The sequence below is a fragment of the Bombus affinis genome, chromosome 7 (assembly GCF_024516045.1).
Source record: "Bombus affinis isolate iyBomAffi1 chromosome 7, iyBomAffi1.2, whole genome shotgun sequence".
Taxonomy (NCBI): domain Eukaryota; kingdom Metazoa; phylum Arthropoda; class Insecta; order Hymenoptera; family Apidae; genus Bombus; species Bombus affinis.
Genome location: NC_066350.1, coordinates 7,951,148 through 7,976,435, shown reverse-complemented (window position 1 = coordinate 7,976,435; position 25,288 = coordinate 7,951,148). Strand labels below are relative to the sequence as shown.

Below are 25,288 nucleotides of genomic sequence, written 5' to 3'. Positions count from 1 at the left end.
TCCGTTGTTCTTCTAGTAACGCAGTGCCACGACAGATGCGATAAAAAACAGAAATAAAAAACGAAAATAAAGAATCGGAAAGCTATTTCGTGTGTTCAAAACGCGAGATCGCGCCTTCGTAATTCGTTACTCGACCACCACGTTCTCTCAGCATATCGTAAAACAATTACATCGAATTAAACGACGCAATTGTAGGCTCTTAATAAAGATCGTTTTCGTAGAACGTTGAATTTTCGTTCGATGACGAATCGGCACACAGATAATTCTTGCAGTAACATCGATTCCATCGTGTTGCGAGGCTTCTGACTACAGGAAAATTTACATTACGTAAAAAATCGACGAGCCAAATTCGTTTTTATTACGAGCCAAGTGTAGAGACAGAGAGAGAGAGAGAGAGTTGCATGCGCTAGATATAGTTTGAAATTTCACGAAACAAAAGAAACCTCTTTCTATTGATCGAGCTCGAGGGAAATGGACTTCGATCGGCGAGAATGTCAGAGGTCGCCGTGAAACGTACCGCGTCGAGACTCGGTTTCCAACAAAATTCGAGGTAAGAGCAACGCGATGAAAAGAAAAAAAGTGAGGATCGAGCTGGAAGGAAAAAGAGGAACGAAGAGACGCGAGGCCGTGATGTGGTTAGCAATTACGCTACCGAACGTTGCTGGATGCGAAACCGATCGACGGAAGAGCCTTCCGGGCAGAATTACAAAATTCCACGGGGCTGGACTTTTCGAAGTCAGAGGGCCAAAGAGAACGTAACGTTCGAAGCGTAGAAACGGTTTGAGGAATTGACCGGCGCTACCTTTGGGATGATATAGGCTTTTACAGTGGAGTTCGGCTCCAAGTTATTGAAATATCGAGTTAAAGTTGATGCACGAATCGACAAATTCGATTTGGTAACCCTTTACACGTTCTTACGACGCTTACAAACTTGAAATCATCGTTGTTATCGATCGTTGCCGCGGTTCTCGAATTTCTACGTGTGAAATATTTCTATGTCCTACGTGTGCGTTCTCGTTTCGACGAGCAAGAAAGGTTTTTGATGTTTGAAGAGAAACTTCATTCTGAAATCGAAACGAGAAATCACGTATACAGCGAGCCACGATACGTGTTTAAACAATCACCGCAGACAACTTTTACGTACGATATGTGTCACATAAAACATTTTGAAATTTCATTAGCGGTGCTACTCGAACGTTTTCGAAACGTTTGCGACAATGTCAGCGATAAAATTGAAATGCTAGGTAATTCAGAACGTAAAGGATTAAAGTTTCACGGGGAATTTATTCCACCGGTGAATTCTCCGATTCGTTTCGATACAACTGGAACAAAAGGTATCTCCATTTTTCGAGTTAATTTTTTCGGTCGCTCCCTATTTGTCTGGAAATATCGCGCCAGCTGTTTTCCCAATTTTCAACGAGCCAGCTTTTCCTCTCTCTTCGACGATCGACGAAAGAAGGAAAAGTCGGGTCGTTCCCTGGCCAACGAAGCCCTGCCGGATGTTGCAATTTCATTAGAGCCGACCAGCTGGCACGTCGAATGGCAGATAATGGTTCATAAAGAAGACCCGTTATTGTCGTGCGGCGATCTCGCGGTTGAAAAATCCAACGTTGCAAAACAGCACGAGAACGTCCGTGCTCTCGATCCTCGCTATTTCCACGACATTTCCAACGAAAGCGGCGTATCTGGCGCTCGTTTCGAAGGAAAAGAAAGATAGATTAATACGCGACAGAAGCTGGCAACGATCGATTCAAACCCTTAAATCGAAATAATTTTCGAATAATTTTTCAGGGCAAGCAACGTGCTCTGCGTTTATTTGAAATAATCGTTTGAAATTCTTAACCGCGGTCAACTCGGCAAGTCAACGGTTAACTCGTCATTCTGCCTTCGATATCTCGGATATATAAATTCTTCTTCACTTACGAATACCCTATCTCTTAACGCGTTGTTTAACTTTACTTACAAATAAATTACGTCGTGTTACGAGATTGCGGACTACATGCGAGAAACTCGACTATAAACGTCGTAGAATGGCTTTACGAGTATCGTAGAAAATTCATCAATGTTCATCGGTCTGACTATCACGTGATCGTGAGTTATTGTGTCACACCTATTACAAATCTTCAAAGTCAATTTATTTATTGAGAAAGGATGCTTCGTGTTCCGTGTATTCCGCTTGCAGTACCAGTCGTAAGTATTATAATAAATTATAAATATCTGAAGAAAATGAGACATCCGATACATATCAAGTCGTTCTTCGTAGCTCGTATTTTCAGATTATTTTATCATAAATCTGTTAGTCTGTCACGTCACGCGTATCTTATAATATGAAATATCAAGCGAAATAAAATTCGCTACGTATAACATGCGGATATCTTGATACATATTTACGACCGATAGCGAGTTTCAAGCAAATTCACCGTCTTTCAATTTATAGCGTGCTGTACGTAAAAAGATGACGAGACGACGTTGTTCGCTCCGGAAGCTGTCACGCAAAAGCGTTTGCCGATTTCTTCTAAAAATGCAACGCGAGTCGAACGATTCGCCGTAAGTCTCGCCTCTTCCAGCCGAGTTATACTTAGCGATTTCAAGCTCTTTCGGCATAATGCAGCTGCCGGATGAAATTTAAATGAACCGAGATTGACACGCGACCCATTTAGAAGCTGCATTTCGACCGCGCGAAATAGAACGCTTTACCAACGAACCACAGCTCTTTGCAACGCGTTTTCGCAACGATCCAGAAAACTTGGAGAATCCGGGTCACACGGGATCTGGCCTATTCCACGAAATATCGCGCTCTCTTCGTCTTTCTTTTAACCATTTCCTATTGGCACGCGAGTAATCGCGAATCTCCGTTGCATTTCTGATCCATGTTGACGAATAGATAAATCAGAAAATCAGGTTCTACGGCTCGAAACAAGACAAAAGTCGGGAATAACAAAATTGCGTTAAAGTATTAGGTGTTTTTTTGAAAAAAACCAGTTTGAAAATTTGTCACATTGTTCGTAGTTGTATCCTTTTTTATCATATCATCTCCGTTGGCTGTATGCGTTAGGGATAAAAGGAAACTTCGTCTCTGCCCTCGATTCGCATTTCGACTCTCGTAAATTTATCGCTCGTTCCAATAATCTAAAAAAATGTCGCTCCAGAAACGGGACTCGTTTATTCTCTATCGGGGAAAAAATTATCTCTGTTCTCGGTGAGTGGCACTTTTTTATTTCACTATCGATTCCAACGATCTGTGAAATCTTGAAAAAGCGACGCTACAGTCCCGTTTCGAGAAGGGAGCGCGAACGCGATAAAGAGTCGCCCGCGAACGAGCTGTGTCTGCGGTTGAAAATTAGTAACAGTGGTGGGGAATAGCGAAATGTGGAAGAAAAAAAAAACACGGTCTTTACAAATGTAGCGAGACGAGCAACGGCTGCTTCTACGAAAAAAAGCCAAGCAACGATTCGTCTCTTGTTCCCCGAAGCGGATAGGTCGTATCGCGAGCGAGGCAGATCGAAAAGAGGGCTTTGAGAGGCAGGGGGGAGAGAAGGGGGAGAATAAAAAAACCAGAGGAAAGAGAGAAGGGGTTAAAGTGCGAGAAAGAAGGAACGAAACAGAAAAGCTCGAGCAAGGAACAAAGAAGGCTGCATGGTGACCTGAAAACTGCCTTGGCACGAGAACCGCGTTTGATGCAGAAAATCGTGGAAAATCAAACAAATTGCAATTCTCGCGAGTGGAGTTACGATCGGACGAGTTACGTTAATTTCTCGTCGTACGGAATATTTTCTTTCGCAAGAAACGACAACGGTGAATTTGTTCCGCAAATGGAATTCGAATAAGCGAAGTTTCCTTCTGGATAAAAGGTGGCGTTTAACAAGGGCTCGTAGGAATCAAAGCGCCACACGCATGTAGATGGAAACGTTTGGAATAAGAAGTAGGAAAATCGATAATTTTTCATTTAGGTCGATCCGCACGAACGACGATACATCTACGAGGAGTCGAGCCAAGTTTAGTAAACGTGCCGGACAAGGCTAGGAACTTGTGCCAGGAGAAACGAAAGTTCGCTGAAAACGAATCACACCGACTACATGAAGGAAGAAAAGCTATTGGGTCGTCGAATAAGTTCGCTCGTTTTTATTACGTACAGGTTTCCCAGCACCATTCTCGTTTTCTTTAAATACCAATCGACCGCTACTTTGCCAATATCTCAGGCTTTCGACGCGTTTTCAATCGATGAACCCTTTGTTTTATTCAAGGAACGTGGTTGATCCTCGAGATCGATTAATCCTGATCGCGTAAGATTTTGATCGTTCCACGTTCGTAGAACATATCGTTATAATCATGAAACGACAGGAAAATTGAACATACTCGGTTAATTATTACGCGAATGGTGTAACAAATACAGCGGTGTACGAACACTTTTCATAGCCGCTGTGTATATTATAAATCGCGTCACAAAGCTTATCGAACGAACGAGGTAATAAAAAGGGCGTCAGTTACCCGAGGCTCTTTCAAAACGTCGATAAATTAAATTTATAATTGATTCGCCCTAATACACCGACGCACCCACCGTAACTTCTCCGCTTATCTCGTGGCTCTCAGCCTGACTCTCCTTTCGTTTTTTTCCAACCTCCTTTCCCGTTTAACCGTCTAACGCATGGAATCACATGATTTATTCGTGAACGCGTACATAATACGGCCGCTTGCAGCGTGTTGCGGCCACGGTTTCTCGTGTTTCTCCGAGGGTATTTAAAATCCTTTGGTGGTAGCGAAGAGGAAAGCAGGAGGCAAAGGGCCCAGAAAAGGGGCGTTCCTAAATGACGAAACCAGTTTTAGGGAGCGTAAGAGCGGTAGGGCCAGAAGCCCGATGCTACGATCTGTCGGTGGTTTTCTTTTGCTTTGTAAACCACACCGTGCTCTTCCAGGTCATGGTGTTCTAGCGATCTTTATGAACGCCAACCCTTTCAGAGCTTCCCGTCTTCTTTTCTTACCCTTTGCCCTCCTTCGCCGTGCAACGTGGCATTTTCGCGAAACAGTCTTTCACCCGAACCGTCTCGCGCTTTCGACTACCTCGCGATCGAATTACCAAAGAATTCGTTTGGTCGCTCTTCCCTTCTACGCGCTCGAACCTCAACTTTCAAACAGTTCCAAGCTTTTCCACACTGACATTCGATACAGCCGCGTTTCTTGTAACTTTTTTCTTTCGCAACTTCGACTCGTCCAAACATAGGCAAGCGTTACGTTTTACGCGCGAACATCCGCTCGTAATTCGTTACGACGCGATTTATTACACAGCGCGAATTGCAGACACCAAAATAATTGCAAAAACGTTACCAAATATCCGTTGCAAGATATTGCGTATCCATGTATTCGCATCGCATACGTATATTACCGACGTATGATATGTGTGCGTTGCTTATGTTTCAAGCACGTTTACGAGTTATGACAAACGACGTGTTCGATTATTCCGTATTCGAGATTGAATTTTGAGATATCGGAGCACCACCGACTCAGCCAACGACTCTGCCTTTCTCTATACAGGTTCGAAGCGATTGCAAGTGTTTCAGATCCATCACTACGTATAGCACAAAGGTATAGGAGAGGAAAGAAAACTGGGCGTCGATGTGGAGCTGTCGGCGGGAACGCGTACGATTATTTTTCCCTGTTGGTGAAAAGGAGCGAGAGCGGAGAGCGTGTGGCGAACCGTGACGAAATCGTTAAATCATAATAAGCCTGGCTGTCGGTCCGCATTCGCGCGTGACTTGTCCGTACGATTATTAATTGTTATCGTTGAATTTTCCCGCAACCTTCCACGCCTCGAATTTCCGGCCCGATTTGCGCGCAGCTTTCATAAATATCAACCTCGAGCCGTACCAATCCGCGCGCAATTCGCTTCCAAACGAACGTATCGACACCTGCGCGATCGATAACGTTGTACACCTCTTTTCTTCCGATGCCAGCCTCTCCGCGATCTTTCGCAATCAGAGGCTGACTGGCTTCGTTTCGCGATATCCATGAACCCATTAGACGTCGACCGTGTTCTCACGATCCAACAGCTGAGAAAACGAATCCGAGGAATCCGATCGAAAGATCAAGCCACAGACACGGTCGTCAGGTGTAAGGCGTTCGATTAAGAGAAAATAAGAATTAAAAACAGGATCGTACGATATATTCTGTAATCGCAATCGGCGGTTCTTGATTCGCGTCTCGATGAGTCGTTGTCTTATCGTTCGAGCGAAAAATATTCGACAGAAGTACGAGTTTCTGTTTATTAGGTTGTCCGAAAAGTTTCTTTCGTTTCATAAGGAAATAATAGACAATGTTTTTTGTTTTATATTAATTTATTGAATTATGCACGAACGTAATATTAGAAATAGAACGAAATGGATCATACCTAATTCAATAAAATGATATAAAACAGAAATTGTTGTTCATCTATTATCACCTTATGAAACGAAAGAAGCTTTTCGGGCAACCTAATATTTCGAATGAATCGAATTCGAAGATTCTCGACGAGTAACTTGAATATACGTATTTCAGGCATACGACGGATTTACCTTTCGAAGCAAGTCTTGGGGGACCGTGGCGACAAAAAATTATTCAGAGCTGGTCGCTGGCAAAGCGAAGATCAGGAACCGTTGGAACAGATAACAGACTCGTGCTGCTTTCAGTCTCGGTCGTGTTTCTAACAGCGAGTTTCGGCCCGATGTTTCGCGAACGTTCCAGTTCCGGCATCTCAGAAACCTTAAGTTTCGTAGAAATTTCAGTTACGTAAAAAATGATCGATCTGTTTCCGTGCAAAGAATAAACACGACAGGCCATTCGTATCGATCCGCTGTACGTACAAACTGGTTAAAAGAGTTTAAGAATAATAAAATACGTACTACGTAGGTAGAGGAGTACCGATAACGTAGAGTCACAAAGTTCACGGAAGACTGTAAGTTTTTGCATCGATGTCAAAAGGGATGGAATCGCGTGTTACGTGGAGATTACGCGAACCTTCGCTAACGCAGTTACTCACCATGAAAAGGAGAAAAAACGGAAAAAGAAAAGACGGAAAATGGGTTAACGCAATCTCGTGGAAGGTGTCGCGATTATAAACGCAGCGGTGTACCGACTTCCTTGAGATTCGCATCGGCGTTCGTAGCGACGTTCGAGGCTGCGTTTCGCCCGCGCCCACTCCACTTTTCTTTCCATACGTTGTAACCTCGTAGAACGACGATCGTTCGATAAACGTATTTTAAACGCACTCGATAAGCCACGGTAAATCCTTCTACTCTTCTAAACGATAAATAGACCACCGATCTTAACGCGAATCAAATTATTTAATTTCGCGAATAGCGTTTAAAGAGAGAAACGTAAAATTAAATTGTCGTATCTGGATGAAAAATTACTCTTCGAAGACGGTGTTACCATCGAAGAACTGGTCGATATCGTTAAAGCAACACGTATCTCCGTACGATCAGCGGTTCGGCGATCATTTGACAACGACGTACGTGTCTCTAATCAAAAGGTTAGAACGGATAACGCGATATCTGAAACGCAAAGTTTATTATTTGGTTAGATTATTTACTCTCCACGATTATATTTACTTTTTAATAGAAATTCGATAACCCGAGCACAATATTCCTAGACCTTTCACTCTTTCCTTGCGCTTGCTTATCACTTTGTCAAACGCCAACTCAACTTTTTCTCCCGTTTCTTACTGCACTTGGTACCGAGACCCTGACCCGCGAAATAGTTGTCGATATAGTTGGCGAATCTCCATTCAACCGTCGTTTGTTGCGGCGAACGCGCCGATAGCACGAACGCATCCGGCAACTGTTATCGCGGCTATCGATCGACGCGATTATCGCGGCTACCCTCGTTCCGTGGCCGCGACGTAGACGCGCTCGACCAGACAAATCAACGAATTTATCGATGTAAGAGAGCAGGCAAGGGACTTCCTGTCGGATTAAACGATAATTGACCGCGGCAAGCGAGCGAAGCGAGTACGTACCGATCGATACTCGCGCGATAAACGCGATTCGAGCGAACGAGCTGCAACGAAAGCGCGTTTAGAAAGCGTACGAATGTCCATTCTCCTCTCTGCCTGCCGCGAAACTCGAGTGTTTATATTCCGAATATACCCAGGTTTATTCGTAATCCGTGAATCAGTGACAAGAAGCGAGTCTTTTAATTTCCAGTTACGTAATACGTACGGCGAACAACGGCGATGATCGCAGACATTTTGCTCGTCGACTGGCATCTTCGAGATTGAAATGTAAGCGAGCATTCTCTCGCTGTTTCGCGATTGTTCGCCGATGCGTTCGCTAGCGGTCGTCGCGAAGAAGCGCGTCTTTCAGTGCCGCTCGGTTTACGAATAGATTTGCTCGATGAACGTTTACGTTAATTAAACAAACGCGAGCGACCGTTGTTGTTCTGGCGCTGTGCTCCTGTTCGCTCGGTCTGAACGCACCTTGGAAAAGAAGGTTCGCGAACAGAGAGCGTTCGTAACTGAAAGCAGGGACAGTCGCTGCTATCGAAGTAAAATATAGAACTGTGATAGTCGTTATCCGTGATGAGGTTAGATAAAAAATGACTATTATCAGTCCATGTCACGGGCGTTTGTATTTGTGATTTATAAAAGAAAATCAACGTACGTACTACTCTCGATCAGGCTTGTCGATAGAAAAAAAAAAGAAGGGAAGGAAAAAGTAGGAAACGGATGATCAAAAAGGAAGCTTTGCGTTTTCTATTTCGCAATATCGAGACACAATGGTATACGGTTGTTGGACAAAGATTCAACAAAGACAGATCGCGTTCGCAACAGCGTCGGATTTCAACGCCATTTCCTGCGCTTCGATTCTTCGCTAAAGATCGTCGAATACTAATTATCTATATAAATGGAAGGACGGAGGAATACTGGCAAGGTTCAGATGTGGAAACGAGACCGAAGCAAGGGAATGCTGGAAGGAAGAGGGAGAAAAGAGATGCAGACTACGTAAAAGGAAAGAAGAAGACACGAGACGCGTAATAGAAGAATGTGAAATAACGGGAGGACCGAAGGACATAGGAAAAACGCTAAATGAGACGGGAGAAGGTTTAACAGAACTGAAAGCAATAACAGAGAAGAGAAGAGCAAACGACAGAAAGGATGCACCGCAAGGAGACTAAGGCCCAAAGTTGCAATAGTTTTTAGTCATTAGTGGTTAATTCGTAGTTCCTAGTTTTAGCTTTTAGAGATAGAATAATGAAGGGAGTGCAATAGAATAGAGTGGAAAAGAGGGCAGGTAGACATATAAGAAAAGAAATAGACATAAAAGATGTAAAACCGAAAGTTCGTCCAAAGCCGAAAGGCACGGACTAAACAACAATAAAATACTAATTATCTACATATATCGCGATACTTTGCATTTGACACGGTGTCGCAACAGATGTTAATGCAACCAGTTAATGCTCTTTTAAAGAGCCACCGTAGAAATCGCGAGTTAATGGGTACGTATCGAAGAGACATAAAACAATGATTAACCTATTTTCAGTGACGGCAATCGCGTACAGCTTGGACTCCGACACCGGACAATACGGCTCGTAACGAGGCGGATGTAACGAGTTCAGGCACACGCACGGCCGTTCGCTCGAGTATGGCTCGGCATGCGTACGTATAACGAAACAAGAACCGAATAATTTTTACCTGTTATTATGGTTAGAGCGTATCCATCGAAGATAATATCACGGACGATAAGAATGTAACAAAATCGCACGCGAAGATTATCAAACCATACCGATACGTTGCGACCAAGTACGCATCACGGTATCGCGAACGCGCTATACGATATCGTACGATATCGATACTTACTCGAAGGATTCGATTCTTTGTAAATACGTATTGGAGTATGGAATTGCTATCGATGCGTTGGCAATTCTACGCGTAACTTTGAAACGTCGACGACGAGAACGAGCGAAAAGGCCTTGATCCATCGGTGCGTTATCCTTTGCAAACGAATTACAGCTATCGATACGCCGTACAAATTCAATGCGACTCGTTGCTTTTATCTTCTAGTCGTTGCATCGCGAGTCCGTCGTTATAGGCGCGCTATAAAATTCTCGGTAAAGCAGAAGTTGTTACAGTTTCCTGACGAAACGTAACCGACCAGCGTGCTAATATTTACGACCGGGATCGCAAGAGCGTCGATTAACGTTAAACGAGATTTCACTGGAGCGAACGTGGAGAGGACAAAACGAAGAGCGTAGGAAAAGGTAGAGAGGTCGAAACGGTCAGACTCGATTCGTTCGAGGAGAAGGCAAGGATGCAGCTTCCGATCTCCGAGGAGCCAAAGGGAGTCCTGTCTGCGAAGTTTAGGTTCGAGGCAAGTTTGCACGGTCCGCTCCACAGCCCGGGCGGATCCTTTTTGCAATTAAAAAACCGGATGGACTGGTTCCAGCCTCGGACATTCCGCAAATTCTGACCGCGAAATCGAGGAGGTGGAGGGACGAACCGGCAGGAGTGGGTTCAAGGGATAAATAGCGGAGTTAGAGATCTCTCTCTCTCTCTCTCTCTCTCTCTCTCTTCCCTCCTCGCTACTTTTTCTCTCCTGCCTTTTGCCCTTCCTTTCCCTCTCGTCTCTCCTCTCCTCCCGTCTCTTCGCTTCTTTCTGCCGTCTTTTCGCTCCGCGCCCTCGTCTTGTTTTGACTCGACGGGATAGAAAATGAAACTCGTTCCTGGACGCTCGCTATCTCGACCTACTAAACCTTCTGCTACAACTGCAAACCAAGATTCGCGTGAATTCTACTCGACGGTTGAAAAATATGTCGGATCTTAAAATACGTCGTTCAACTTTCGGGCTTAAGTTAGCTGAAAAGTTTCTACTGGACTTTTAAGCGACCAGTTTGCAAACCGTTGACTCCGAGTCGAAGGCAAAATCAGGCAAACTAGATTTAACGATCACCAGCTCGACGACCGTCCACCGACCTGTCGGGCGATTAATCTCAGCAGCTAATTGATCGTTAGAGGTATTCGGCGAAAGGGAAATGGATCCGGCACGGCGGAAATTATAACGGGGAAAATGGCGCCGCCTCCGCTCTCGAGGCTGCGCGAAAGCCCGAGAATCGCGGTCTTGATTCTCGCGAAATTTCAACCAGCAGCGGTTTCGCTCGGATTTACGTTACCAAACGTTTCGGCTCACCCTCGCCTCTTCGAATTCGTAGTTTACGGTCGTACGGTATTTCTCGCACGAAATATTTCTTTCTCGATATATCGTCTTCCGTTCTCCGAGAGCGTCTCGCAGAAAAGAGTAAAAATCTGGCTAAAGTCGCATCTGCGAACTGAAACCTGCCAATATTGCCTGGTACTGCTACGGTTCCTGCAGTATGCGCTGCTCGCGAGCTTCTTCCACGGAATTCGAGCTAAGATTAACAAGCTAGAAACGAGGAAAGAACGCGATGGTATTCTGCATGGAAACGGGCCGTGTTTACCGATGCGAAAACCAACCAAGAAGGTGCGGGATATACGTTCAGCGGCTATACGTTCATCGATAAACAAATTGCTGGGCCGACTTTGTCGGTTGCATAAGCCGTTTACGCGCTGCGACCCGCGTTCGCACGCTGCTACCAACGTTGCATAGTCTTTGACCGCTACGTCGGATTTGAAAATCGACGATAGCCAGGAATCCCCGAGTTTCGTCCATCCGCGTATCCCTGTTTGTACAACTTGAAAGCGCAAGCTACGAGATACGTTATAACGTTACTGGTGGAGCGACCTGACAGAATTCTGCCGGTATTCAAAGTCGAAATTGAATCGTAGAACCGAGGGGAAAAAAAATAGTTGCGCTGTCCGACAATTGGACTGCGGGGAAAAGCGATAGAGGACAGCGAACGAGGCGCGGGGGAGGGAGGAAAAAAGAGAGAAAGAAGAGAGTACAGAGTTAATTGGATCGGATATTTCAGCCCGGATGGGAACGTCGGGCCAGCCTGTTCCCTTTGTCTAGTCACTCGCCTACGAAACGTTCGCATTCTTCTACGATGCAACAACCGGTGCACTTACACGACTCCGTTTGCGTCGTAGCAACGTGGAATTGTTCCTTTATCGATCGTTCTTCTCTGTTTCCCGCGTTTCTCCGCCATTATTTTCGCAATTACGCGTAATCGAAGAACGATAGCCGAACGCTCGAGAGAAACTCGAGCAAACCGTGCAACATAGAAAGCACAGAGTCGAGCGTTCGAACGGCGATACGATAGTCAGAAGTAAAACTATTCGTCCGGGTAGGAACGTTCGTTTCGTTACGTTTCGACGCGATCGAGGCACGCGTCTCGAGCGTATTTCGCAAATTCCGACAGCTCGGTCGAGTAAAATCGCGTCCCAGATCGAGCACAGCTTGGCACCGGTAACCCAGTGCAGGGCAACGCACGCGAGCAAAGGTCGCGTGGCGATTATTTGCAGAGGAGAAAGGCGTACCGTGTGATCAGGGTGCGCGTTACGTAGGCAGTTTGTCATCCACGCGCAACCGGCTACGCTCTGGCAAAGCCTCGCGTCGAAGGCAACGCAACATCCCCTTCCTTACGCAAGAAACCCTCAAACTATATGAAACGCGCGTAAACGGGAAACGCGTAACGAGATTACGAGGTTGATCGCGTTCCAAGAGGTATCGATCGTCGAAACAGAATTCTCAGAATTTTTAATGGAAAGTAGGCTGCTTGAACTTTGTCAGCAGCGTAACGTACGAACCAACGTCTTCGTCTAACGTCTTTTCTCTTATCTTTGTCTGTAGATTACGCTCGTACAGCCGGGAAAGTAGGGAACTCCACGTACGTGCGAACGCATCGCATCACCATGTATAGAAACGAAATTCGCTCGTTCGAATCGACGCTGATTCTTCTTCCCTCGTGATTTATCGAAGCGAAACAAAATAAAAACGACCATCTCTCCACCTTGCAACCTCACACCAATTAACGTTGAATTATAAATCGAACGTTCCGGTAGAAAGAAAATTAATCGCACGGCTTATCGAAGCGGAACATCGAAACGACCACCCTTCGAGACCACCCGCAGATTTCGGCCGATCTGACTTTTCCGCGAACTGGCCCGCCACTTGAACGCTGCTCGCCCAACCAACGAAACGAGCCGTCGGCCTGTTCGCGAACCGTGACCGGTCTAATCGCGCGCGAGTCCGCCAACCCGTTCACGAAGTTACGAGAGCAACGCAACGGAACAGAGGAGAGAGTGAAACCGGCCTAGAGCACTTCTGCCGCGCGACCCGTGAACGAGAAACGCGGTCGTCGCGATACACAGCCGATTACGAAAGCGGCACGTTGCAAAACTCAGCGCGGACCTAGGCCTAGGTTGCAGGCCACAGTTCGTGCCAGTTAGATAGGAATCTGGAAACGGACTCAAAGCCGCAGCCACCGATTAAAGTCGAAAGAGCTGCAGCTCGTACGTTTTACCACGCTTTTCACCTGGTCGTGTCTGAAAGTTGGCTCGCCGCTTCTTTAGAAAAAAGAAAGGAAATACAGCCTGGCTGGCGAAAGAATTCGTCCGCTCGTCGACGTCTTTCGCCAACATGTTATTGCGCGCATTACGCGAATCATTTTGAAGTTTCACTAGTGAAGTTACATCGTCGCTATATCGAAGTTATAACGTTTTAAACGATTCCGAAAATGCATACGAAAATTGCAAGATATTTTGGTACAAGTATATATCTCGCAGACATGGCGAAAATATTTAAACGGGTGATCAACCGCGATACTGGCAAGTCTTGGTGTTTAACGCTTTCTGTACGCCCAGACCGACTATTCGTATCGTATACCGATCTTTTACTAAATATTTGCTCGCGGTAAGTATCTCGCAGTTTCTACGTATATTTTCAGATCGGATTCGATTTTTGCCGATTCAATTGCCGCGTGCCGTTCTAACGCCGATGGAACATCGAGCGTACGAGTACTTTCAAAATTATAAATATACATAGAACTGGCGAATTTTTACCATATGGCTGCAAATAGGATGGCCCGAGCTGTGCGAAAATTATATCGATCAATTTCAAGAACCGGAGAGTGAAGAAAAGCAACGACGCTGGGAACGCGAGTTTGCTTTAACACGCTTTGAAATTTACTGCTGTTTTCCCACAAACGACCTCGCGGAAATTATTTATTTCGCTAATACCGTTAAAATTTTACGCTTTCGTGGAATTTCATTCGTAAAATCGATGGTCGAAGAAGAATTCCATACGATCGAAACGAAGCTCGCTGGAGTCGATCGCACGAGAGCGAGGCAACGCATTGCCCACGCCTGCGTATTCTGGCCTATTGTGCTCGTTCCGCGTTCATGTACCACCTCACACGCGTACTCCACGCATACGTAGCTGCGTGTTTGCTCGTGTCGCGATTAATCACTACCCACGTGGTTGCCTCGAGCGTAATCGTCCACCTTCTCGAGCTCGCGTTCGCGAAACCCCATTCCAAGTGTACCTTCAGTCATAAAGGTCCGACGTTGGTCCGTGGATGGAACACGGGTGAACCGCGTCTCAAATTATCGTAGGTGCTCGCTAGCCGCCCTCTCGTCGCCCCATTAATCCTTCCTAGCTCTTTGCAGTTCCCAGGAATCTCACCAAGACGTCGCACCCATCCTTTCGTAAGTGGCCACGCTACGCTAAGTTGTGCGTTTCTTGGAGATTCGAAGGTACGAAAACGCGCATAACGTGAGAGAACACGTAAGTGGATGATGAAGATGGACGTATTCCGAAAGTTTCTTTCGTTCTACGAGGAAACGACAGATGCGCGACAATTTTCGTTCTATATGTATTTTTTTGGAGATGTTGCAAAATGGATTGCACGTAATTCGATAAAATAACGTAGAACAAAACACGTGGCGCGTCTGTTATTTGCTGGTAAAAGGAAAGGAACTATTGAAATATGTGTAATTCTGTGTGCTAGACTAGATTAGCCGCGTAATAGTGGCACACATATATACACGTACACGGGAATATGAGTGTATGCAAGTATGTGTGTGCACAGCGTCTCGGAAAACAGATGAATGTAACTGTTCCATTGGCAATGTGATATTTTTTTTTATTATTTGGTAGACTATTTACAATCAATTCTCATTGAAAATTATAAGTAAATTATTTTGATGTGGTAATGTAACTTGGATTATAAGAGTTTATAGTATGTTTGATTCTAGTTGAATCTAATGCTTCAATCTAAGGGGTATTGTCTTTTTGTCGTGTCAAGTAAATGGGTTTTGGTGGTTGTTAACTCTTATATTATATCCGTTTCTGAACTTGGATATTTCTTCTTTAACTGTATGCGATATGAAAGATGTTGAGACAAAGAGAGTGCCGAGACGAGTGCAAATGTATATCGACGAAGATCCTGGAAATCGTTTATTAAATAAGTCTAAAACTATTTTAATATGAATTCTAAGTGTAACCTTGGTGCTTTTATTTCCACGATTTTCAACAGAAACTTTCGGGACAACCTGGTATTTTTACGAAAGGAGATGGTCGAGAGAGGAAGCCTATAACGAAGATTTCTAACAATTGCTAAACGCTGTTATCCCTGTGAATCGCGTTGTACGAGCTAAGGCTTGTAGTCGCGTTGAGAAATTTTCTCGGTGCAATCGCACGAGGATTGGAAAACCTCGTATCGTGCTGTGCGCTATACTTTCGAGCGGAATCGGTTCTACGATCGTTTACGCTATGATTATCGCGATAAACGCTGACTAACGACTTTGACAGTTTCCAAGAAAGGGATAAAAAATGTAAAAATGAAAAAGGTATCCGCTGGAAACGGTCGAATACCCGGCGCAAAGTAACGGCCAAGTGGTCGCGAATGACTTAACGAAGCTACCGCGCGAATGGTCCACTTCACTGGCGGGGTAATCGTCCGGTAATCGCAATTACCTTCCTCGAAATTGCAATCTCCATCCTCGGAGACGAGCTGACGAGACCACCTGAGGTAACAGCAACCATTACGATGCGAATCTGGTTCGCAAGCCTCGCTCGCTCCAACGCATATGCCGCTATCGACCGATCTCGCAGAAACAAACTCGCGATACTTTTTAAAAGGCCGCACGAAAACCAGACCGACCGACCGCTGTTTTCATTAATTTCTTAACTTCGTTACGTAAGTATACGATCGATACTCGATTCTCGAGAAACAAATTTAATTATTTCCACGAGTTGGTCCGTCGCGAGCAGACGACGGTAAGTTTTAAAGTACGTCAATTTAAAAGTCTTTTCAATTTACCAAGCCTCTGAACCGCTCGCACGATGACTGCGGATCTTCGCCGTTTTAACTCCGCTTTTTCAAAAACGTATAATTACCCGATGCTCGTACGGTCTCGATCGGTGAAAATAATACAAAAATTCACGATAACACGACGAAAAATCTACTTAGAAAGCAGCGGATGTTCGCTTCTTCCCAGCACCAACGTTAAACTTGCTAAACTTTAAACTCGGTTCTCAAGTTTAACGATAAAGAACCAGAGGACAAACACTTTTGTCGATCAAGACGAGATATCAAAGTGGAGACAAAGTGGAGAGGAAGACGTGGAAAATTCGGTGATCGTAGCGGCGTATTGCAACGTGCGCATATAGAGAAAAGACAGGAGAGACCATGGCTGGATCGTCGAGGGCGCGACAAGCTGCGGTTAATTGCAATTAATCCGCGGTCTTTCTAATTAGACAAGGACAGAAGCTGGCCTTTTGTCGAACGGGTGGATGGGACGCGTTAATTGGATCGAGGGGGCGAGATCCTTGGGCCAGGAGGGATCGCGCGAATCCAGGACACCCGTTAGAGAAGACTTGTTGCGCGAATCGGCACAGAGCAGCCCTCGAAAAGGGCCGCTAGCCTGCCGCGTATTGATCCAACAACCGGCCACGCTCGTCCGTGCATCGTTGCGCTACCGGTGTTCCCGAACGTCGTCGGATAATCGACTTTCTCGACGCTGTAATCGCGTTCGCCGACGAGAAACGAGAGGTCAGTAGGTTCTCCATCTCGCCAAAAGACACGAAATCCTTTCGATCCTTTAACCGCTCCACCTACCACTTCATCGAGATTTGATAACTCGTCGTCGTACGTTTTATATATCGTACGATGCTATTAAAGACCAAGTTAGACCTCTAGGTTGTAACTCTATGGCGGATTTTGATGCGCTGGTGGAAAATTCCAAGACGCAGAAACGCTCAGAATGCGCGAAAATATACAAAATATAACGTTCTATAGGAGAATGGAAGTCTAGAAGCGTTAACGCGACGCGACATAGTCTCGCTATTTAAAAAGCTGGTTGTCCCTGGCTCGCGCGATTGTTAAACGATAGATAAGATTCTTTCGAATTGATACTGGCTATCGCGGTTCATTTTAACGATATTCGATGAATCGTATTCCATTTTAATATACCGTTGATAAAGTTTATACGTATGTGTGCTATCGAGGCATATATATTGCGACTGAGCTGTTTAAATCAGAAACGACAAAAATAGGAATTTTCGATTTAGAGGAGAAAACGTATTTCTGTTTATTCTACACACTGAAAACGGATCATCTACGAGATACCGTTTCTACTCGCCGATCGTTCGCACAGTAACATCTGTCGATCATTGTGAAACAAATCCTTCGATGACTAATCGCTTAAGTACAACTGGAGTGACGTTAAACAATAGCGAAACGCTTGTACCGGATGCAATTTCTAAGGTAATATAAAGATAAACTAAAGTGTAGAGTGGAATAATGCAAGTTGTAGAAACGAGCGAATATGTCTGTGTGTATGTATAATTGAAGGTTGTTACGCGTCGCCGACGTCGCCGTTTTCGTGACCGTACGTTTCTACAAAGAAATCACGATCGTTCTACCTGTCCATGGAAAATACGCTCCTTCGACGCGTCTTCCATCGCGTTGGCATAAGTGATCGTATTTTTGTGACACCTTAGGACTCGTAGAATTTTAGATGTTCGAAAGGGCAGAAATATTTGGAGCTCCTTCGCCATCGTCCTTTCCAGAGAAACGCGACTCAAACCATATCTCGCTAATCCTTGTCGCGATTCTTCCTCTTCGTGGTCGATTCTTTAAATCGGTGGTTAACCGATAAATCCAGAAGCGAATGACGTTCGTAAATGAGAAATTACTTTCTCGATGCCAGCATGTCGTGGAAGTCCGGTCGAGCAGAATCTTGGAACGTCTTCCAGAGTCTGTTGCCAATCTGGCGAGATTTAGCGGCTTTGATCGAACGAAGCATCCGCTAAATACGCGACAGATTGCAAATTTTGACAAATCATGCGCGAGATCGCGCGCAGACTCGCAAGCTGAGCTTCGTAACGGCTGGCTATCACGCTCGACGTAGATCGATAGATCACGTGTGATAAGATCGCCTAATGGCAGGGCCTCTCTGTTCGAAAAATTCGTCCGGAGGAACATCGACGGAGCAACGCCTCGGATAAACCGTCCGGAAAAAATTAGGTAACTCGAGTTTCGTGAAACTTTCGTTTCGCGTGGACGACCAAAAACGAGCGAGACCGCGAAAAGTCACGAGGAAAATAGAGAATACATCGTCTTCTTTACGTTGAAAATTCTCAACGAACCATTGCCATTCTCGTTTATGCTTTCGCAATTGTGGATGCGATTTCGATTTCAATTTAGTATAAATATTGGAAAAAGAGAGATAACATTTACGCACAAACGTAATTTGCATGTACGTAAACTCTTCGAATTTTTCTATTTGTGTATCTGAAAGAGCAGCAATAAAGAGAAGAATATCGTTGGAAACGTTCGACATCAAAGAGTAGAAATATGGACGTGGTAGATTTGAAAATTGTACCGATTAAAGATGCAACTTCTTGCGTTTCTTTTTGCCTGCGATCTTCGAGTCAAACCCGGGCAAAAATTCGTCGCTGTCGTGGCAAGAGCGAAGCCGACGAAGGGAGGAAATTAAAGGAATCCGTAAAGCGAGCCCATAATCGACGTTCCACTTTCGACTAAGCTGTTTCTCAACTATCCACCCACGTGTTCGCGGTGCCGAATTTTTCCAGAAAAGCTGGACGAGTCACGATCGTTCCGGCGAGCAAACGCTCGGCCGAGCCAAGCTAGAGATAACCGAGGCTCGAGCTTTCTAACTGCAGTTGCAACATAGTTCGAGCGGCGTTTTTGCGGCACTGCTCATGAGAAATCCTTCCTCTTACCCGACGCCGCCTCCGCGTCCACCTCCTCGTTAACTCGCGCATTTTATGCCAGGCACAATGCGCGACTTTTCCTACGTTTAGCCGCCCACGTGCCGACGATCCGCCAAACAAACTCTGCTTGTCTTTCAACTTTATCCGTTTCGTATCGAATCTACGATTAGCTAACAGATTAACAATCTCGATCGATTAACCGGTAATACCTTGACTTGGATCAATTAGCTTCGATCGATGATACGCTACGCGATTCTCGTAAACCTGTTATTTCTTCGAAATAGATAACGAGGCAGCGATCGGATCTCGTTTGAAAACTAGACTGGGAGTCTACTGGTGTTTTACCCGCGTTCTACACTCATACACGTCATGTACTCGGGTACGGAGACTTTAGCCTGTTTGCAGCAATGGCACATGAAAGTTAATAAGACGTATGAAATAACAAGAAACTACCTAACAGCTATAAGCGACATTTTATTTGCTCACAGAATATTCAGAATATTTGCTTTTTCTTGCCGATTCAACAAAGAACGAGAACGAGCGAGAATAAATTATCCATTCTGTCGATTTGGTTTTCAATTATTTACGAAACGACTTTGATCGCGAGGTGCGAAATTTCCTGCTTCAACGGAGTACAACTTTCTTTCGACGTGATTATAAACAATATCCTTGGTAATTATGTCGTGTACGATATCGAGATAGAAATTTGTACGAACGGATAAAGAGTGAAAAAGCTTTAAAAATTCTCCACTTTTTCAATCTCGTACATAATCCTGCAATTATATATACGGGACTGTCCTAAGCAATCTCGAGCATCTAGCAACGTTACTCGAATGGAAAGCCAGACTCGACAATGGAGAGCGAGCCGGAGAGATTCGGACCGGTCGAAGGAGAAGACACCGGTTGCCGAAACCGAAACCGAAACCGGCAACCTTTACCTTCACTTGGGTTTGCCGGCTGTTCCACTCGTTTCATTCACGAATTTCACTTTCACGGCCACGGCCATGGCCACGCGATTCGCGTCGCGACCGCTCCACGATCGCCCCCGCTTCTTCTTCTTCTTCTTCTTTTCGCTTCGTTTCGCTTCGTCCGCGAGAAGCGGACTCGACGCCCGATCGAGAAAATATAAATCGTCGTGCGAAGATCGAAAGAGACGCAGCGAGCGTTTTTCACCGACCCAATTAAACCGTCCACGAGTTTGCCTACGAACGAGAAACGGGCCGACCTTTGAAATTCCGCTGCACCCACTCGGGAAAATGATCGCCTACAATTCGCTTCTTATTATACCCATGAATCATTGGTTATCGCAGTTCGATCGATTAAACGAGACTGCTATCACCTTCGTCGCCGTTTTTACGTGGGCAAGAAATCGTTACGCTTATCGTGGCTTCATAGTCGAAGGAATTGCTAATTTTATTCAACGTAAGCGCAGAGGTGAGCGTTTACGAGACATTGAAAGCAAATGCGAACTACGTAAATCATATTTTTTCGCTGAATGCATAAACTCCACTGAATGTCTATATACAAAGATATTCTAATAATCTCAAATATTCCGAACGAAACGGTGACAAGTTTCGTTGTACGTACAACGAAAGACGTGTGCGATCCGATGCGCGTACTATACGAACATCGCGTACGTTCGGAAAACGCGGCGCGTTTCATCTTCATAATATCGTGTTTCTAGCGATCGGACAATGTTACGAAACTCGATTAATTGCTACGTAAATATAAACACACTGGCGTACAAACGCTCCTTGTAGCCCGTGTACATGATATACAAGGCCGATTGTGGATATTCGTTTCGCAGAAACGATATCCACGAATAAATCTGGATGGAAACGAAGGAGGGCAATAGGAGAGTTGAAACGGGAACGAAAACACGAGAGGTCGGTGATTAGCGTCGCGAAGTCGCTGGCTATCTGCGGCCGAAGATTAACGAGCGTCGAACTGAATTCGGTCGATTATCTCAGACGCATTGGAGGCGCGATAAGGCGTCTGGAAGTGGAGCCGTGAAGTGCCGTGAACCGTACGAGATGCCAGGCCAGCCACGACCGATTGCAACACGAAAAACAGCCGCATCCAGTTGGGCTTGGCCGCAGCGGGAGTCGATTCTACTCTTTCAGCTCGCGGCCATGAAAATATTACCAAAAGGACCGTGGACGGTCTGGTATCCACGCGAACCATCGGGACTACGATTCGAATTGAAAAGAACGCACCGCGTGAAACGCGCCTACAGTTCATCGTAAATTATATTCGAACGATGCGCTTTCTAACCGAAGATTTCCTGTCTCGGCGAAGATCAATCTTCGTACGTGACGTTTATGCAAATTATACGGTTTCTTGCTTGCAAATATCCCCGATAAAAACCGAATCTAACTACCGAGCTTTCATTTTTTCTAACTTTCAGTGATTTAGATAATTGAAGATTGCGCGCTCCTTGCTATTAAAAAAAAAAAAGTTCTTTTCCTTGATACCGCAATTACCGAATTCGTAAAGGCGACCGGTTCTGGTTTTATCTCTTTGGATAGCTCTGGCATTACAGTTGACTCTTACCGAGATCGAAATACGATTGGATATCTGTTACGATCGTATTTAATAAACGATTACCTGTCGGCGATCGATCAGCCGCGAATTTTCTCGTGTCCTTTATAATTCGCTATCTTTCTCGAAGAAGTTTCCTATTTCAATTTTTGAAGCAAAAGTAAAGTACGAAAAACCGAATTACTTACGAGATCACCCGATATTTTATTTTCATCGAGCTATTTTAACCACGATCCTATGCGCTCCTATCCCGCGATAAACGATACAAATTTGTAGCAAATTTTTGCAAACATCTCGCTCTTCCGTCCGGTCAACGATATCCTTTCCACCAGCGGCAAGTTCTTCTTTTACGACCAGTAATTTTGAACGGAGGAACGCGATCGCGATAGCGACGCGCGTCGATAGGAGCCGGCCTTCTCATCGCGAGTTCTCGATGGTCACGTGTCCAGTAACGTCCACGGACAGACATCGATCGTCGATGCCGTAATCCGGTAATGAACGGGTAAAAAACGCAAGCCAAGGTATTCCCGGGACGGTCTTGAATAGCGATCGCAGCGCAAGGAAACCGGTCACCGTGCAAACCGGCCAATCAGACCTAAAAACGACTATTCCATCTCCTTCTATCGTTTTTCGCGATCCTTTTTACCGACCAACGTATACTTCTTTCAACAGAAACGCGATAGAACGTCAATCACCTGAGACATCTTGCGAGTAAACGAATGATGTTAGAGTGGATCGTTATGCGATAGATCGTATAAATTAAGACGAGGATATTTTTCTCCATTTTCATGCATTTAACGCGGTGATGGTCGCGTTTTACCGTGCGAGTTACATTTACTATTACCGAATCTTTTAAACTCTTCTTCATATCGTGTACCATCGATCAATAATTTGAAAAAGAAAAGGGATAAGTTCGATCGGTTTTGTTCGTAACGAAGGAAAACCGTACGAGGATCTTTCTATTGAGACTCGTTGTAGTCGTACGTAATATATCGAGATGGACGTCGAGTTCCGTTCGAAGAACGCACGATTCGACGTAGAGAGAAGAAATCAAACGGAAAGGAAACAGTTTCTAGGACCTTAGAGAGTACACTAGCGCCTCGCCACAGCGATATCGCCTTAAAACTACTAGCGCCGTAGTCTGGAAAGGGCTAAAACAAAGGAGAACGTCAACGCTCTCGGTATCTCGGATCGCACGAGTAACTTGCAGTAAAATTCGTTCGAGTAACTCGTTCGACTAGTTTCCACGCTCGCCCGATAACACGAAACCATTTAACGAATTTATTTTACGATGGAAATTAACGATCATCTTTCACCTAGTCGAGTCGGACATTCACGTCCACGCTTCTTTTCACTTTATAGCGTGCAAGATTTACAGCGGTCTAGCTATACTTAGGACAACTTCGATAAATTTTAGCCACTCGTTACATAAATAAGGTGATTCAATCGAGAAATATGAAAGTTGAAAGAATTTACAATTACTATTATTAATAGAGCTTCGTGAATAGGAGGCGTAAAATTTCGTTAATGATAATTAACTCGCTTGTGCAAGAGGATTCTGGACCCTCCAACTAATAATTTCAATAAATTAACCGCTTACGAGCTATAAATTATAGACATGTTCTACGCAATTTTATGATTTTTTGACAAACGAGACAATTAATCGAGCTGTAATTTGTAAACTAACTCGTGGCTCCTAAGATTTCGCTAATAATTTATTACATTTTTTACATTTATGAGTGAGGCATCCAGAGGGTTTATATATTAAAGGAAAGAGAAAAACGCGAAGCACGAGCTAGGTTTCTCAGTAATCAGATAATCGTTATCGTAGTTAAACGCAACTATCTCTAGGCGAGCGATTAAACCGAAGGAAAAAAGCGTCGTTACGCGAGGATGCCAGGTGTAATTTAACCGGCAGGGACCGTAGGCAAGTGAAATCCGCTCACGACCTAACGAAAAGCAAGCGCGGGGAAATATGTATACAGGAGAGATAAACGCGACGAGTTGCTAAAACAGCCTAGTTCGAGAAAACCGAGGAACACAATTAGAAAAGATCTACGAGATTAGATTTACGACAAGCTATTTACTTAAAATATTGTCTGACGGTATTTCGCTATTATCACAGTATATAACTTTAGAACTTAAATGATCTTACATATTTTCTGCTTAATTACGCATAGAATATTCTGACAAAGTTTGGCTGTTAAACACCGGAACATCCTGTGGATGATAGAGGTTAGGAACGAGATTAACGTACGAGTAAATTCTCGGCGCGTATTTCGAAAATGTGGAGCAACCGACGAGAACGAAAAAGAAAAAACAAACACGGATTGGACGGCAAGGTTAGACGAACAAAGCGTAACGTTTTCCATGCCGATTAAGAAAGCAAGTAACCGGAAGTTTCGTTTGGTAAACGTTGCTTGCGATCGAGCCACGACGAGAGGACAATGGCGCGGTTAGGTTAGACATTTTCTTCCTAAGAAACGCTCGAGTTTAGTAGCGTACCACAGAGAAGAACCGTTAGGATACTAAAGTTTTATTGCGTCCCCTTCCCACACGAAACCAACGGAAGCTATACACGTGGTATACGTTAGATGGGAAAATTCGTAGCGAAAGAAGAAAAATTTAATTGGTATCAAACTTTCCGCCATCGTAATTTTACGAGTCTTTCCTAATAATCAAATCCTTCGAATATCTTTCACCGGCTTTTACGCTAGGCATTTAATTTCCTATCTGCGCAAGCATACGTAATATATTCATCAAAGTTTTTATAAGTATACAAACACTCTCGTGCGCTATAGTTACACGTATGCATTGTACGATATAAACACGCAGCTACAGGCTTACTCCGTAGCCGTGAATAAATGAGTCACAAAAGTTATATTGTTACGACCAGCGGTCGAAACGCGAAAGAAAACGACGAGTCTGGTCGCTTCCTCGGCTAGCAACCGAGTCTACCGAAACGCAACCTTACCTCTAGCGTGATAAATTCCTATGGAGAACAAGGGCCAGATACGAAGGGTTCGAAAAAAGAAAGAGCGAAACAGAAAGAAAAAGAAAGAACAAAAAGAGAGAGAGAGAGAGAGAGAGAGAGAGAAAGGAGGGAACGAGAGGGCGAGTTGGCAGCATCTACGATCCTATAAACACGCCGCGCACACAGATCGAACGCAGCCACGGTTGTCGGTCTCGTAACCGCGGTACAACGACCCCTGGCCTGCTGTCGAACGCGCCTTCGCACTAATTGCGATACCCGAACCGAGACTCGCTTACCGACCAGTACGTTTCTTCAACGTTGAGATCGTTGATCGAGAAACAGAGATTTGTCGTGTGTTTAAATGGACCTATGTATGTACATAGATATTTACTCCGCTATATACCGTCGCGTTCTTTCCCGGTACATATACAAGTGGCTCCTCCCAACGATGCGAAGCGAACTGTCGAGAGAAAAAAACTACATACTTCGAAAAAACGCCTGGTCGCGAACGTAAACACGGGATATGCGCCCGACCGAATACTTTCGTATATACGCTATACGCATGTATTATACATATATCGAGATGCGTGGCGTATTATCGCGAGCAAACATAACAAAGATAGAAAAGACGCAAGGTCGCGTAATCAGA

General features: G+C 44.7%; 1 protein-coding gene across 1 annotated transcript in view; it reads right to left on the bottom strand.

Moving 5' to 3' along the window:
• LOC126918879 (dentin sialophosphoprotein) overlaps positions 1 to 25,288 on the bottom strand; it is a 148,861-nt gene that overhangs the window by 121,844 nt on the left and 1,729 nt on the right. The window lies entirely within an intron of this gene.